The 12,974-nt window shown below is 48.4% G+C and overlaps 2 protein-coding genes across 7 annotated transcripts in view; one reads left to right on the forward strand and one right to left on the reverse strand.

Annotated features, from left to right (window-relative positions):
- The window catches only part of ddx42 (DEAD (Asp-Glu-Ala-Asp) box helicase 42), a 77,744-nt gene extending 66,945 nt beyond the window's left edge, over positions 1 to 10,799 (reverse strand). Inside the window, exon 1 of one of the 2 annotated variants that reach the window (XM_070864806.1) lies at positions 10,711 to 10,799. The gene's annotated coding sequence lies outside the window, so the exon portion shown is untranslated. Of the gene's footprint in view, positions 1 to 10,317; positions 10,457 to 10,710 lie in introns of those variants that run through there. The other variant, XM_070864805.1, reaches the window with a different exon arrangement.
- A 247-nt stretch (positions 10,800 to 11,046) lies between these two features.
- strada (STE20 related adaptor alpha) overlaps positions 11,047 to 12,974 on the forward strand; it is a 61,905-nt gene continuing 59,977 nt past the window's right edge. For 2 of the 5 annotated variants that reach the window (XM_070864809.1, XM_070864810.1), the window contains exon 1: positions 11,047 to 11,135. The gene's annotated coding sequence lies outside the window, so the exon portion shown is untranslated. The remainder of the gene's footprint in view (positions 11,136 to 12,974) is intronic. The other 3 variants (XM_070864815.1, XM_070864817.1, XM_070864811.1) reach the window with 3 other exon arrangements.

Raw genomic sequence — 12,974 nt, forward strand, 5'->3', positions numbered from 1 at the left:
ATGCAAAACAGCTAAAGTTCTCGATTTAAGCAAGGCTGACTTCAACAGGATAAGACTGGGAAAATCGACAGAAGTCACTATTCACTTTTTATACCCAATAAACCTGTCAACAATCCGTACACAATGCCTGCCCCATCTATGGTGGGCTGGGGGAGGGAAGTACTTGGACTGGGGTAAGGCACTTGGGCTGGGGGAGGGAAGTACTTGGATTGGGGTAAGGCACTCCGGCTGGGGAGGGACTTTGGCTGGCCCTTGCTGTCTTCTGGGGAGCTCTGTCCTCAGTCACTTCAGGAAGTCAAAAAGTGGATCAAGTTACAATTTGCAAAGTTGCAAAGACCTTGGGAGGTGTTTGACAACGAATTTAACATGATACAGAATCAGTTTATACCCTTAAACAGCAAGAGCTCTACTTGCCCCCAAAAAATGGACGCGTTTATTTGTACTGCCAAAATGGCCAACATGCTCCACCCTTTGTTTCTGATTGGTCTCCTTGGAGGATAAGACACACCCTGAATGTGTCGCTGGAACCTTCCATCCCAAGGTCTTTGCAACTTTGCAAATTGTAACTTGATCCACTTTGACTTCCTGAAGTGACAGAGGACAGAGCTCCCCAGAAGACAGCAAGGGCCAGCCAAAGTCCCTCCCCAGCCGGAGTGCCTTACCCCAATCCAAGTACTTCCCTCCCCCAGCCGAAGTGCCTTATCCCAGTCCAAGTACTTCCCTCCCCCAGCCCACCATAGATGGGGCAGGCATTGTGTACGGATTGTTGACAGGTTTATTGGGTATAAAAAGTGAATAGTGATAATATCGTGACTACTGGATATTATCCACTCCAACAATGCCTCTTGTAGGGGGTTGGAAGAACGTGATCGTCTTCCCCAAGTTCCCTCTCTCCCCTCCGATTCCCCCCCCTACCCACCACCCGTGTGTGTCTCACTCTTTCTCTCTTCCCCCCCACCTTTTCTCTCCCTCTTCCCACCCCCCCCACCCCAAGCTTCTCTCTCTCGCTATTGGGCTCAGGGTGGCCGCACTAGGCCCCCTCACACTGGCCTGGGGGGCGGGGGGGGGGAAAGAGAGTTGGAGCATCAGGTCTCGTTTCTCGGCACCACGTGCATGGAATGATTCGGCTGGGGGGGGGGGTCGGCGGCGGCGGAGCTTCACAGAAGAAGGGGCTTGTCAGCTGTCGGTCAAAAAAGTGCAGTACGGGCAGTGGTGGGGGGAGGGGCTTGATGGACAGTTGTCTGTCAAAGAAAAGTGCAGTACAAATTGTTATAGGTGTGACGGTGACGTCCGAAATCCGGAAACCTTGGGATCGAGGCCATTCCAGATTTCAGAAGGGCAGTGGAAAGTTGGTCTGGCCGCCAGAGGTCGGGGGGGCTCAGTCAGGTCGCCTGAGGGCCCGGAGGGGGGGTGGGGGGTGGGGGGGTATGGATTTCGGAACATTTTCCAGATGACCCCGCCACGGATCGGCCCGATGTCCGGATTCTGGACGTCGCACTCTACTTCGAAAAAAAAGACAAGAGGTAAGGGACAACATGAAACTAAAAGAAAAAGCATAGAAAAATCCTGGCAAATGGGAGCGATACAGAGAACGAAAGGTAACAACAGATAGTAAGAGCTACAAAAAGAAAGAGAGTATGAAAAGAAACTTGCAATAATTTTCCCCCCCAATTATATTAGAAAAAAAGAGGGTGATCAGGAGCAACTTAGTCCCAGGAAAAACTGATAACTGAGATATTATAAATTAAAATAAGAAATAGCGGACATGTTAAATAATGACCTTGCATTAGTGCTTACAGTATGGATAGAGGATAGCATGCTGGACACCCCAAGGAAACTAATATTGAATCAGGGAAGGGGACTCACTAACATTAATGTAAGCAAAATAACAGTAATGAAGAAAATAATGGCCTTAACGAGTGGCAAGTCCCCAGGACCAGATGGATTCCATCCCAGGGGAGTGGGACTAGCTGAAGTGCTCCTGCAGAGAGCCGGCACACGGGCTCGATGGGCCAAAGGGTCTCTGTCTGCGGTGTAACCATTCTATGATTAAAGGAAGTAGATGAGAACATTGCAGATGCTCCTAACTATAATCTTCCAAAATTCTCTCGATTCAGGTACTGCTCCTTTAGAATGAAAAATTGCACAAGTCCCGCTATATAAGAAAGGAGAGAGAGAAAACAGGGAATTATAGACCAGTTAGCCATACAACTGTTGTTGGAATATTACTAGTCTATAATTAAGGATAGGGTGACCGAACACACTGAACATTTTCAGCTGATCAAAGAGCCAGCATGGTTTTGTGAAAGGCACGTCATGCTAAACAAACCTGAATGAACTGTTTTGAAGAGGTGACTAAAGTAGTGGACAGGGGAATATCTATGGATGTTATTTATATGGATTCTAGAAGGCATTCGATAAAGTCCTTTAAAAAGAGACTGTTAGCTAAAGTTGGGGCTCATGGAATAGAAAGCAAATGATTGACCTGGTTCGGAAATTTGCTGAGCAACAGAAGACAGAGCAAGGATAATGGGCAGGTACTGTAATTGGCAGGGATCTGCGGTGGGACCTCAACTATTCACTATTTATTAATGACTTAGATGATGGGATAGTCGCATATCCAAGTTTGCCAATGACACAAAGATAGGCAGCAGTGTATGCAGTATAGATGGAAGCATAACATTACACAGAGATATTCATAGACTAAGTGAATGGGCAAAACTGCAGCAAATGGATTTCAATGTTGGGCAAGTGTGGGCCTAGGAAGGATAGATCAGAGTACTTTCTAAATGGTAAAAAGCTAGAAACAGTGGAGGTGCAATGAGACTTCGGGCAAGAGTTCCAAACTTCTACCACCCTTTGCATGTAGAACTATTTCCTAACTTCTCTCCTGAAAGGCTGGACTGTAACGACCGAGTCCTAGACCTCCCAACTGACGGAAATAGGGGTCCATGTACATAGATCGTTAAAATGTTATGGACAGGTACAGAAGATAATCAAAAACGCTGAAGGAGTGCTGGGCTTTATACCTAGAGGACTAGAATACAAGGGGGCAGAGATTATGCTGCGGCTGTATAAAGCCCTGGCTAGACCACACCTAGCGCTCTGGGCACCACACGTCACGTAGGATACTTTGGCCTTGGAGGCAGTGCAGCATGGATTTACCAGAATGATACCTGGATTCCAAGGGTTAGATTACAAGAGATTATTCAAACCAGTTGTATTCCCTGGAATATGGAAGATTATGGGGTGATTTGACCAAAGTTTCCACAATATTAAGGGGAACTGACAGGGTAGAGAGAAACTATTTCCGCTGGTTAGAGAGTCCAGGACTTGGGGACATAGCCTAAAAGTTACAGTCGGGCCTTTCAGGAGTGAGGTTAGGTTGCTGGACACTTCTACATGCAAAGAGTGGAGTTTGGAACTCTTCTGCAAACTGTAGTTGATGAGAGGTCAATTATTAATTTTAAAAGAAAGATTGATAGATTTTTGTTAATAAAAAGGTATTAAGGGATATCGGGCAAAGGCAGGTATATGGAGTTAGGTCACAGTTCAGCCAGGACCTCACTGAATGACAAGCTCAAGGTGCTAAATGGTTTACTACTGTTCCCATGTTCCTATGCCAGAACTATTATGTAGCATCAAGTGCAAGCCAAGACCCCAAGAACCCTTCTTTCTCTTCCCGACAGGAGCAGTATGTGCAAGTCCCCATGATCACTGTTCATAAACACAGCGCCCTGCCCAAGCTCAACAAATTCTGCTGTCCACACTGGACAATTGCTGGATGCTGCAGCTGGGGCAGCCTGTGATCAGTTCCACTCCCTGTCTGCCTCGAATATCCCTGGATACACTCTCACTCTACAATTAAGACCTCACCTGGGGAACTTCCAACTGGCCAGAATCCTAGATCAGAGCAGACTTTAGAAAACGCTGGAGAGCACAAACATTTTACAAACTGCCACCAAAGAAATATTCTTTGGAACAATTGGCAAAAGAAATGTAGGTCCCTATGAATTTTTGTGGCCAGATTACAAGAGATTACTCAAACCAGAGTCATATTCCCTGGAATGTAGGAGGTTATAGGGTGATTTGATCAAAGTTTCCACAATATTAAAGGGGAACTGACAGGGTAGAGAGAAACTATTTTCGCTGGTTGGAGAGTGAATGGAATTAAGGTTTTTTTTAAAAACTATAAATCCAAATTACAAACAGAAAACCCCATGTTCTGAAAAGATATGTTAATGCTTTATGGACTCTGGTACTTCCAGTAACACATTAAGAATTCTCTCACAGCATCCCAAAGCACAAGCAACCAATGAAGTAATGTCTGGAAATAGTTTTGAAAGATGCTCACTATATCAGTTAACAGGGTATTAAATAAACGAGAAGGAATCTGAAAGAATATGGTGCACAGAGATGGGATGACGAGCTTGCACCAACATAGAAACACTGGGTAAAATGGCCTCCTCTGCATTGCAATACCCATGAATATTGCACATCCGAGCAAGTTTTTAAAATTAAAATTTGCCGCACTTTTTACAGGGCACACTCGACAATGGGATGGGACACTAATTTATCAACTCAAGTCCACTATGACTAAGTACACAGATGCTGCCTGACCTGTTTCCAACATTTTCTGTTTTTATTTCAGATTCCAACACCCACAGTATTTTGCTTTTCTTCAGTGTTTAATTCACTTCTCTTCTAGGAACGCCCACCCTGAAGTTCTGCTCTACCCTCAGACGGGATTTCCATTTGTCGCTTTTACCTTGATCATCTTCATTGCTTTGTGTTTCCCTCCTTGTGTTTGATCAGGTATCTACCAAAACTCGCTTTCACAGCCACATCTTTCCTCAGCAACTGTCTCTGGTTCAGACTTAATCCACATGGATTCCAACTGAAATCCCACCCCTCATGTTTCAGATCCACCCAGGATTACTGATATCTCCGAGATAGTCAGCGTTCCTCGAACCACTGCTCTCGCTGCATCCTGGGATCCACGCTCAACGCTATGAACCGCCACATGCACACTCTCGCCCTCTCTCTTCAGCAGCACCGACTCCGTGTCTCAGGGCTTTCCTAGTCCGCAGTTCCAGTTCACCCTTCGCCTCATCCGGCACTTTAACCAAAAACCTTTTTCTTTCCTTTCAGGTGTCAAGGATCATAAACTTCAACAACTCTTGGACACGACGTCCCTCCGGAACCTTCTTCCCCAACACTTCCCTCCGATACCATCCCTTCTTCCAATCTCACCCTGCTGTGTTTTCACTATGCCCGCTGACCTTCCCCTCTCTGACCTCAAACGATCAGTCCTCAGCAAAGGCCTGAGCTCCATCCCCTTTCCCCCACTTCAATGAATTTCGAGCGCGGCACGATGCCGAGCTCTTTTTCCGCAGCCTTCACCTCCGTGCCCACTTCTTCGGCCAGGGGTCTTCCCCCCGCACAGCTGACCCTTTCTCCTGTGTTCAGAATTCTCACTCTACCTGGACCCCACCTCCTGGCCTCTGACCCTCTCTAAACCTTTACATTGTAAACTGCCGACAGGATATCGACCGTCTCGTATTCTCTGCTGCCCTCACTCACTCCAACGTCCCTCCCTCTGAACTTGCAACACTCCGCTCGCTCAGATCCAACCCCAACTTCGTCATCGAACCTGCTGACAAGGGTGACGCTGTTGTTTGGCGAACCGACCTCAACCTTGCAGAGGCTGATCAGCAACTCTCTGACACCTCCTCCTACCTCCCCCTGGGCCATGACCCCATCACTGAACATCAAGCTATCATTTCCCAGACCGTCACTGACCTCATCTCCTCTGGCCTCTCCACAACCACCAACCTCATAGTTCCCAAACCCCGCACAGCCCGCTTCTACCTCCTTCCCAAGATCCACAAACAGGACTGCCCCGGTAGACCCATCGTTTCAGCCTGTTCTTGCCCCACAGAACTTATTGCTTCCTATCTCAACGATTTTTTTCTCCCATTGTCCACTCTCTTCCCACCTGCATCTGCGACTCCTCCGACGTCATCCGTCACTTTAACAGTTTCCAGTTTCCTGGCCCCAACCGTCTCTTCACCATGGACATCCAATCCCTCTACACTTCCATCCCCCACCAGGATGGCCTGAGGGCGCTCTGCTTCTTCCTCGAGCAGAGGCCCAGCCAGTCCCCATCCCCCACCACCCTCCTCTGCCTGCCTGAACTTGTTCTCACATTGAACAACTTCTCCTTTAACACCACTCACTTTCTCCAGATTAAAGGTGTCGCTATGGGAACCCGCATGGGTCCGAGCTATGCCTGTCTTTTTGTGTTCCAGTCTTACTTGGGTCCCCTCCCTTACCGGTATATTGATGAAACATAGAAACATAGAAAATAGGTGCAGGAGTAGGCCATTCGGCCCTTCTAGCCTGCACCGCCATTCAATGAGTTATGGCTGAACATGCAACTTCAGTACCCCATTCCTGCTTTCTCACCATACCCCTTGATTCCCCTAGTAGTAAGGACTTCATCTAATTCCTTTTTGAATATATTTAGTGAATTGGCCTCAACAACTTTCTGTGGTAGAGAATTCCACAGGTTCACCACTCTCTGGGTGAAGAAATTCCTCCTCATCTCAGTCCTAAATGGCTTCCCCCTTATCCTTAGACTGTGTCCCCTGGTTCTGGACTTCCCCAACATTGGGAACATTCTTCCTGCATCTAACCTGTCTAACCCCGTCAGAATTTTAAACGTTTCTATGAGGTCCCCTCTCATTCTTCTGAACTCCAGTGAATACAAGCCCAGTTGATCCAGTCTTTCTTGATAGGTCAGTCCCGCCATCCCGGGAATCAGTCTGGTGAACCTTCGCTGCACTCCCTCAATAGCAAGAATGTCCTTCCTCAGGTTAGGAGACCAAAACTGTACACAATACTCCAGGTGTGGCCTCACCAAGGCCCTGTACAATTGTAGCAACACCTCCCTGCCCTTGTACTCAAATCCCCTCGCTATGAAGGCCAACATGCCATTTGCTTTCTTAACCGCCTGCTGTACCTGCATGCCAACCTTCAATGACTGATGTACCATGACACCCAGGTCTCGTTGCACCTCTCCTTTTCCTAATCTGTCACCATTCAGATAATAGTCTGTCTCTCTGTTTTTACCACCAAAGTGGATAACCTCACATTTATCCACATTATACTTCATCTGCCATGCATTTGCCCACTCACCTAACCTATCCAAGTCGCTCTGCAGCCTCATAGAATCCTCCTTGCAGCTCACACTGCCACCCAACTTAGTGTCATCCACAAATTTGGAGATACTACATTTAATCCCCTCGTCTAAATCATTAATGTACAGTGTAAACAGCACAGAACCTTGCGGTACCCCACTAGTCACTGCCTGCCATTCTCAAAAGTCCCCATTTACTCCTACTCTTTGCTTCCTGTCTGACAACCAGTTCTCAATCCATGTCAGCACACTACCCCCAATCCCATGTGCTTTAACTTTGCACATTAATCTCTTGTGTGGGACCTTGTCGAAAGCCTTCTGAAAGTCCAAATATACCACATCGACTGGTTCTCCCTTGTCCACTCTACTGGAAACATCCTCAAAAAATTCCAGAAGATTTGTCAAGCATGATTTCCCTTTCACAAATCCATGCTGACTTGGACCTATCATATTACCTCTTTCCAAATGCACTGCGATGACATCCTTAATAATTGATTCCATCATTTTACCCACTACCGATGTCAGGCTGACCGGTGTCGTTTATCGGTGTCGTTTCCTGCTCTCGCCCTGAACTAGAAAATGTCATTCACTTTGCTTCCCATTTCCACTCTTCCCTCACCTTCACATGGTCCATCTCCGACTCTCCCCTCCTCGACTTCTTCGTCTCCATTTCTGGCGATAGGCTATTGACTAACATTCGCTATAAGCCCACCAACTCCCATAGCTACCTGGACTACACTTCCTCCCACCCCACTTCCTGCAAGGACTCCATTCCATTCTCCCAGTTTCTCAGTCACATCTGTTCTGACGACGTCTCCTGTTTTCCTCATTTGAGGATTCCCGTGGTTAACATGGCCCTCGACTGTGTTCGTTCTATTTCCCGCATTTCTGCTCTCACCCGCTTCCCCTCCCAGAACCACGACAGGGTTCCCCTTGTCCTCATCTTTCACCCCACCAGCTTCCACGTTCAATGATCATCCTCCGCCATCTCCAACGTGACCCCACCACCAATCACATCTTCCCCTCTCAGCAGTCCAAAGGGACCGCTCCCTCCGCGACACCCTGGTCCACTCTTCAATCACCCCCAACACACCATCCCGTTCCCACGGCACCTTTCTGTGCAAGCGCAGAAGATGTAACACCTCCTCCCTTCCCACTGTCCAGGGCCCCAAGCATTCCTTCCAGGTGAAACAGCGATTTACTTGTACTTCTTTCAATTTAGTATACTGTATTCACTGCTCTCGATGTGGTCTCCTCTATATTGGGGAGACCAAACGCAGATTGGGTGACCACTTTGCAGAACATCTCCATTTAGTCCGTAAGCGTGACCCCAAGCTTCCGGTCGCCTGTCAATTTAATTCTCTGCTTCATCGGTCTGTAACGTATTTGCTTCATGGGTTCTTTGCTTAAGAACTCATAACAACATCATCATAGGCAGTCCCTTGGAGTCAAGGATGACTTGCTTCCACTCTAAAAGTGAGTTCTCAGGTGACTGAAGAGTCTAATGCAGAACCTACAGTCTCTGTCACAGGTCGAAGAAAAGGGTGGGTGGGGGAGCCTGGGCTGAACGCACGTTTCTTCCACTATCTATGATTGCTCTCGGCGATGGAACCAGAGATGCTCAGCGCCCTCCCAGATGCTTTTCCTCCACTTTGGGCAGTCGTGGGCCAGGGATTCCCAGGTGTTGGTGGGGAGGTTGCATTTTATCAAGGAGGTTTTGAGGATCGACTCATAGCAACACATTGCTATTAAGAACTAGTTAGTTTATCAACAAAGGTTAAACAACCACACTACACATTACCAATTCATCCACTAGGCTCATCGTAGATGATTTAGACCCAACTGGCTGGGGTTTTATTGAGTCTTGTGAACATCAGGTGACTGGCTAAGCCACTGAAAGGTGCATACATTACATCATCCTCGGCCTCCTGCACTGTCCCAATGAAGCTCAAAGAACAGTAACTCATCTTTTATTTAGGAACTTTACAGCCTTCTGGACTCAACAGAGAGTTCAACAATTTCAAACCATAACATCTGCCTTTCTTTTTTTTTCTCTTTCCCACAGCAGCTAATGATTCTGCCATCTCCATTCACACCCTATCTGGACTCACTTTGTTTCTTAACTTGCCCCATTACCATCTCCTTTTGCCTTGTACCATGACCCCTTTTGTCTCTTCATCACTCCCACCTTCCGCCCTATCAGAGACCTTCCCTTTTGTTCTTTCCTCCCCTCTTTCACTGCCCCTACATTTGCTTAAAAACCTGTTACATCTCTAACTTTTTCTAGTTCTGACGAAGGGTTGTCAACCTGAAACATTAACTCTGTTTCTCTCTCCACAGATGCTGCCTGACCTGCTGAGTATTTCCAGCATTTTCTGTTTTTATTTCAGATTCCACAATACTTTGTTTTTGTTTTCCACTATAACTATTATATTCCTGCAAATCCAATAAGGTACTTTATGTTCTTATGTTATCTTATTATGTTGGCTCAGACAGGGGCATACACCTCTTGACAGTCACAGTATCAGCAGTTCTAGTCCGAGATGATCACCAACAAACACAGAAGAGATGCTGATCCTTTGAAGATAGCTAGAAAAATGCACAAAATGATATGCCCGGAGGTCTGTGAACAAGATAGCCAATAAACAAGCGGGCAGAAATAAACTGGAGACAGCATCCTGGAGCGAGGTTAACATTCCAGCTCAAGGCTTTCCATCAGAGATCCACATTGCAATCAAAGGTCTCCCAGCCACAATATTAACACGGCTTCCCTTGCAGATGCTGACGGCCCAGTGTCCCTTTGTGTGATGTAAATAAACCAGTGCTGGCTCAGGGTGCGCGGCCAGCCGCCCGTTCATCGCAGCGCGTGGGAGCTGTGCGCCCAGGGCAGGCCGGGGATGGTGCTGCTGGGCTGGGGCAGCAGGACTCGGTCTGTACAAACACACCTGGGGCAGCGGGAACCCCGGCCCCGCCACCTTCCGGTGGGGGGGGGGCGTGTGCGGGGCTGGGGAAAGAGCGCGGATCCAGGCAAGGCCCGAGCGGCCTAGTCACAGCCTGTCGCCCTCGGTGAGGGTGGGTTGGGGGGGGGGGAACTTCACCACACGGCGCGCACACACCTGACCGCGCCCTCGGCCTCGCTCCTGCCGCCGATGTCGGCTCGATCGCGCCGTAACCCGCCGGTGTGGCCCCGGCCCCGCCTGCCCGGGAGAGAAGGCTGAAAATCCCGACACGGCCCGCCGCACATGCGCACTGCGCGCCTCGCTGGCCGCCCGCACATGCGCACTGCGCGCCTCGCTGGCCGCCCGCACATGCGCACTGCGCGCCGCCAGCAAACTCTTGGGTTGTTTTGCACCGGTGTCAAGCGCGCCTCTCTCATGGACAGCCAGCCGCACTGTGTGAGACCCATCGTGCTCTGAGATTAAAAACTCCGATAACACTTGGCCTTTTCATTGCACTGCTCGGCGTCACCGGGTCAAGGGCAGCCTCAGGCACTTTTCTTTCACGATTACCTTTGGCCCTGTGAATCAATAGCACGTGAGATTGACTGTGCACACAACGCAACTTGCCGCTGCCCAGAAATCGAAATATAGAAAAGCAATGAAGGGTTGTATTTTGGTGACGTCACGAGGGCGCTGCGACCGGCCAACTTTGACCCCCTGAGCGGGTGGTCAAAGGGGAGGCGGGCCGCTCCTGAGTGACAGTGAGAGCAGCCAATCACAGGCCGGGCTCGCCAATGGGAGCGGGCAGAGGCGGGCCGCAGCTGAGTGACGGTGAGAGCAGCCAATTACAAGCCTGGATGCTGGCTTGGCGGGCTCGCCAATGGGAGCGGGTGGTGGAGGCAGGGGCGGGACCTCCGGCGGTGGGCACGGACTGAGGGAGACGAGCGGCTCTGCTGGGCGAGAGCGCGAGGGGCCTACTCAGAGCACGGATCGAGGTGAGTGAGGAGCGCAATGCGTGGGCCCTGGCAGGCCGCGGCCCTGCCCACTCACGGCCCCTGGGGCCTGCACAGCTGGAGCGGCCAGCCGCCGGACCTGGGTTAGTTAGTCCCGGCTCATGCACAATGCAAGCAGCCGGTCAGGCAGCATCTCTGGAGAGAGAGAGAGTTAACGTTTCAGGTTCATGGACCTTTGCCAGAACTGTATTTATATAGCGCTTATCACAGCCCCCGGATGACCCAAACACTACTTTGTGAAGCACAGCAAGCTGACCATGGCCAGATCCTCTGTTTTAGTGATGGTGATTGAGGGAAATCTCCTGCTTTTCTTCTGAATGTGCTTTGGGATCTTTTACGTCCAGGTGAGAGACGGCACCTCCGACAGTGCAGCGCTCCCTCAGCCTGCAGTGGGGCAAAGGTGCTATCAACAGAGCCACGGCTGACACTGAAGGTCGTGGGTTCAAGTCCCACTCTAGAGACTTGAGCACAATACAAACTGACACTCCAGTGCAGTGCTGAGGGAGCGCCGTCTCTCACCTGGATGTAAAATACCTCACGGCACTATTTTGAAGAAGAGCAGGGCAGTTCTTCCCCCAAGGCTTGGCCAATATTTATCCCTCAATTGATATCATAAAAAGACAGATTATCTAGTCATTATCACATTGCTGTTTGTGGGAGCTTGCTGTGTGCAAATTGGCTGCTGCATTTCCTACATTATAACAGCGATGACACTCCAAAAGTACTTAATTGGCTGCAAAGCACTTTGGGACATCCTAAGGTTGTTAAAGGTGCTATATAAATGCAAGTCCTTTCTTTTATATCCCTGGCATGTTCTGAAATGCTTCACAGCTAATAACTTTGAAATGCTGCCTCTGGTGTTTTGTAGGGAAACACAGCAAGCAATCTGTACACAACAAGGTCCCAAACAACAATGAAAGAAATCCCCAGTTAATCTGTTTTTGGTGGTACAACATTGAAATTGCTTGATGAAAAAAGACCAAAATCCATCTAATTCGCCTTCTAACATCCCGGTAGTCACATGATGTAATGATGATGGAGTTGTTGACTGATCATGGTGTCAGTGGAATGTTGGCCAGGATACCGGAAGAACAGACTGTCCTTCCAATAGTTCTGAATGTTTCCCACATTACAACAGTGACTACACTCCAAAAGTACTTCTTTCGCTGTAAAGTGTCTTGAGACATCCGGTGATTGTGAAAGGTGCTATAGAAATGCAAGTCTTTCTTTCTAGTCCTGTGGGATCTTTTACAACCACTTAATAGGACATTGCAGCACCTCCTCCACTCTGCAATGCAGTGTTTGCCTGGGTTATGTATTGGGGCCTAAACCTACACCGTCTGACTCCATTCAGTAAAAGAAAGTAAATAACTTGTATTGATATTATGCATTTTAGACCTTCAGGACATTCCAAAGTGTCTTACTGGCAATTAATAACTTTTGAAGTCACTTTTTATATAAGCTATTTTGCACCTGGTAAGGTCCCACAAATGAGTTAAATGGTCAATGAATTGTTTTTGGTTGGTGTTGGTTGGGGAATAAATGTTTGGTGAGGGCAGCAGGGGAAGCTTCCTGCTTTTTGAACGGTTTATTTGCATGTGAACAGGTAGATTGGGCCTCAGTATAATGCCTTGACTGAATGATGACAATGCGGTGCTCCCTCAGTATTGCACTCCAGTCAGGTTATGTGCTCAAGTCTTGGAATGAGGGCTTGAACCCATGAGCTTCCGCGAATGTTACCATTCAATCAATCTGACGCTAAAAAGACAGTTTGCCTTCCCTTTTAGTTCAGGATATAATTTGCGGAATGTAGAACAGAAT

The sequence above is a fragment of the Pristiophorus japonicus genome, chromosome 21 (genome assembly GCF_044704955.1).
Source record: "Pristiophorus japonicus isolate sPriJap1 chromosome 21, sPriJap1.hap1, whole genome shotgun sequence".
Taxonomy (NCBI): Eukaryota; Metazoa; Chordata; class Chondrichthyes; family Pristiophoridae; genus Pristiophorus; species Pristiophorus japonicus.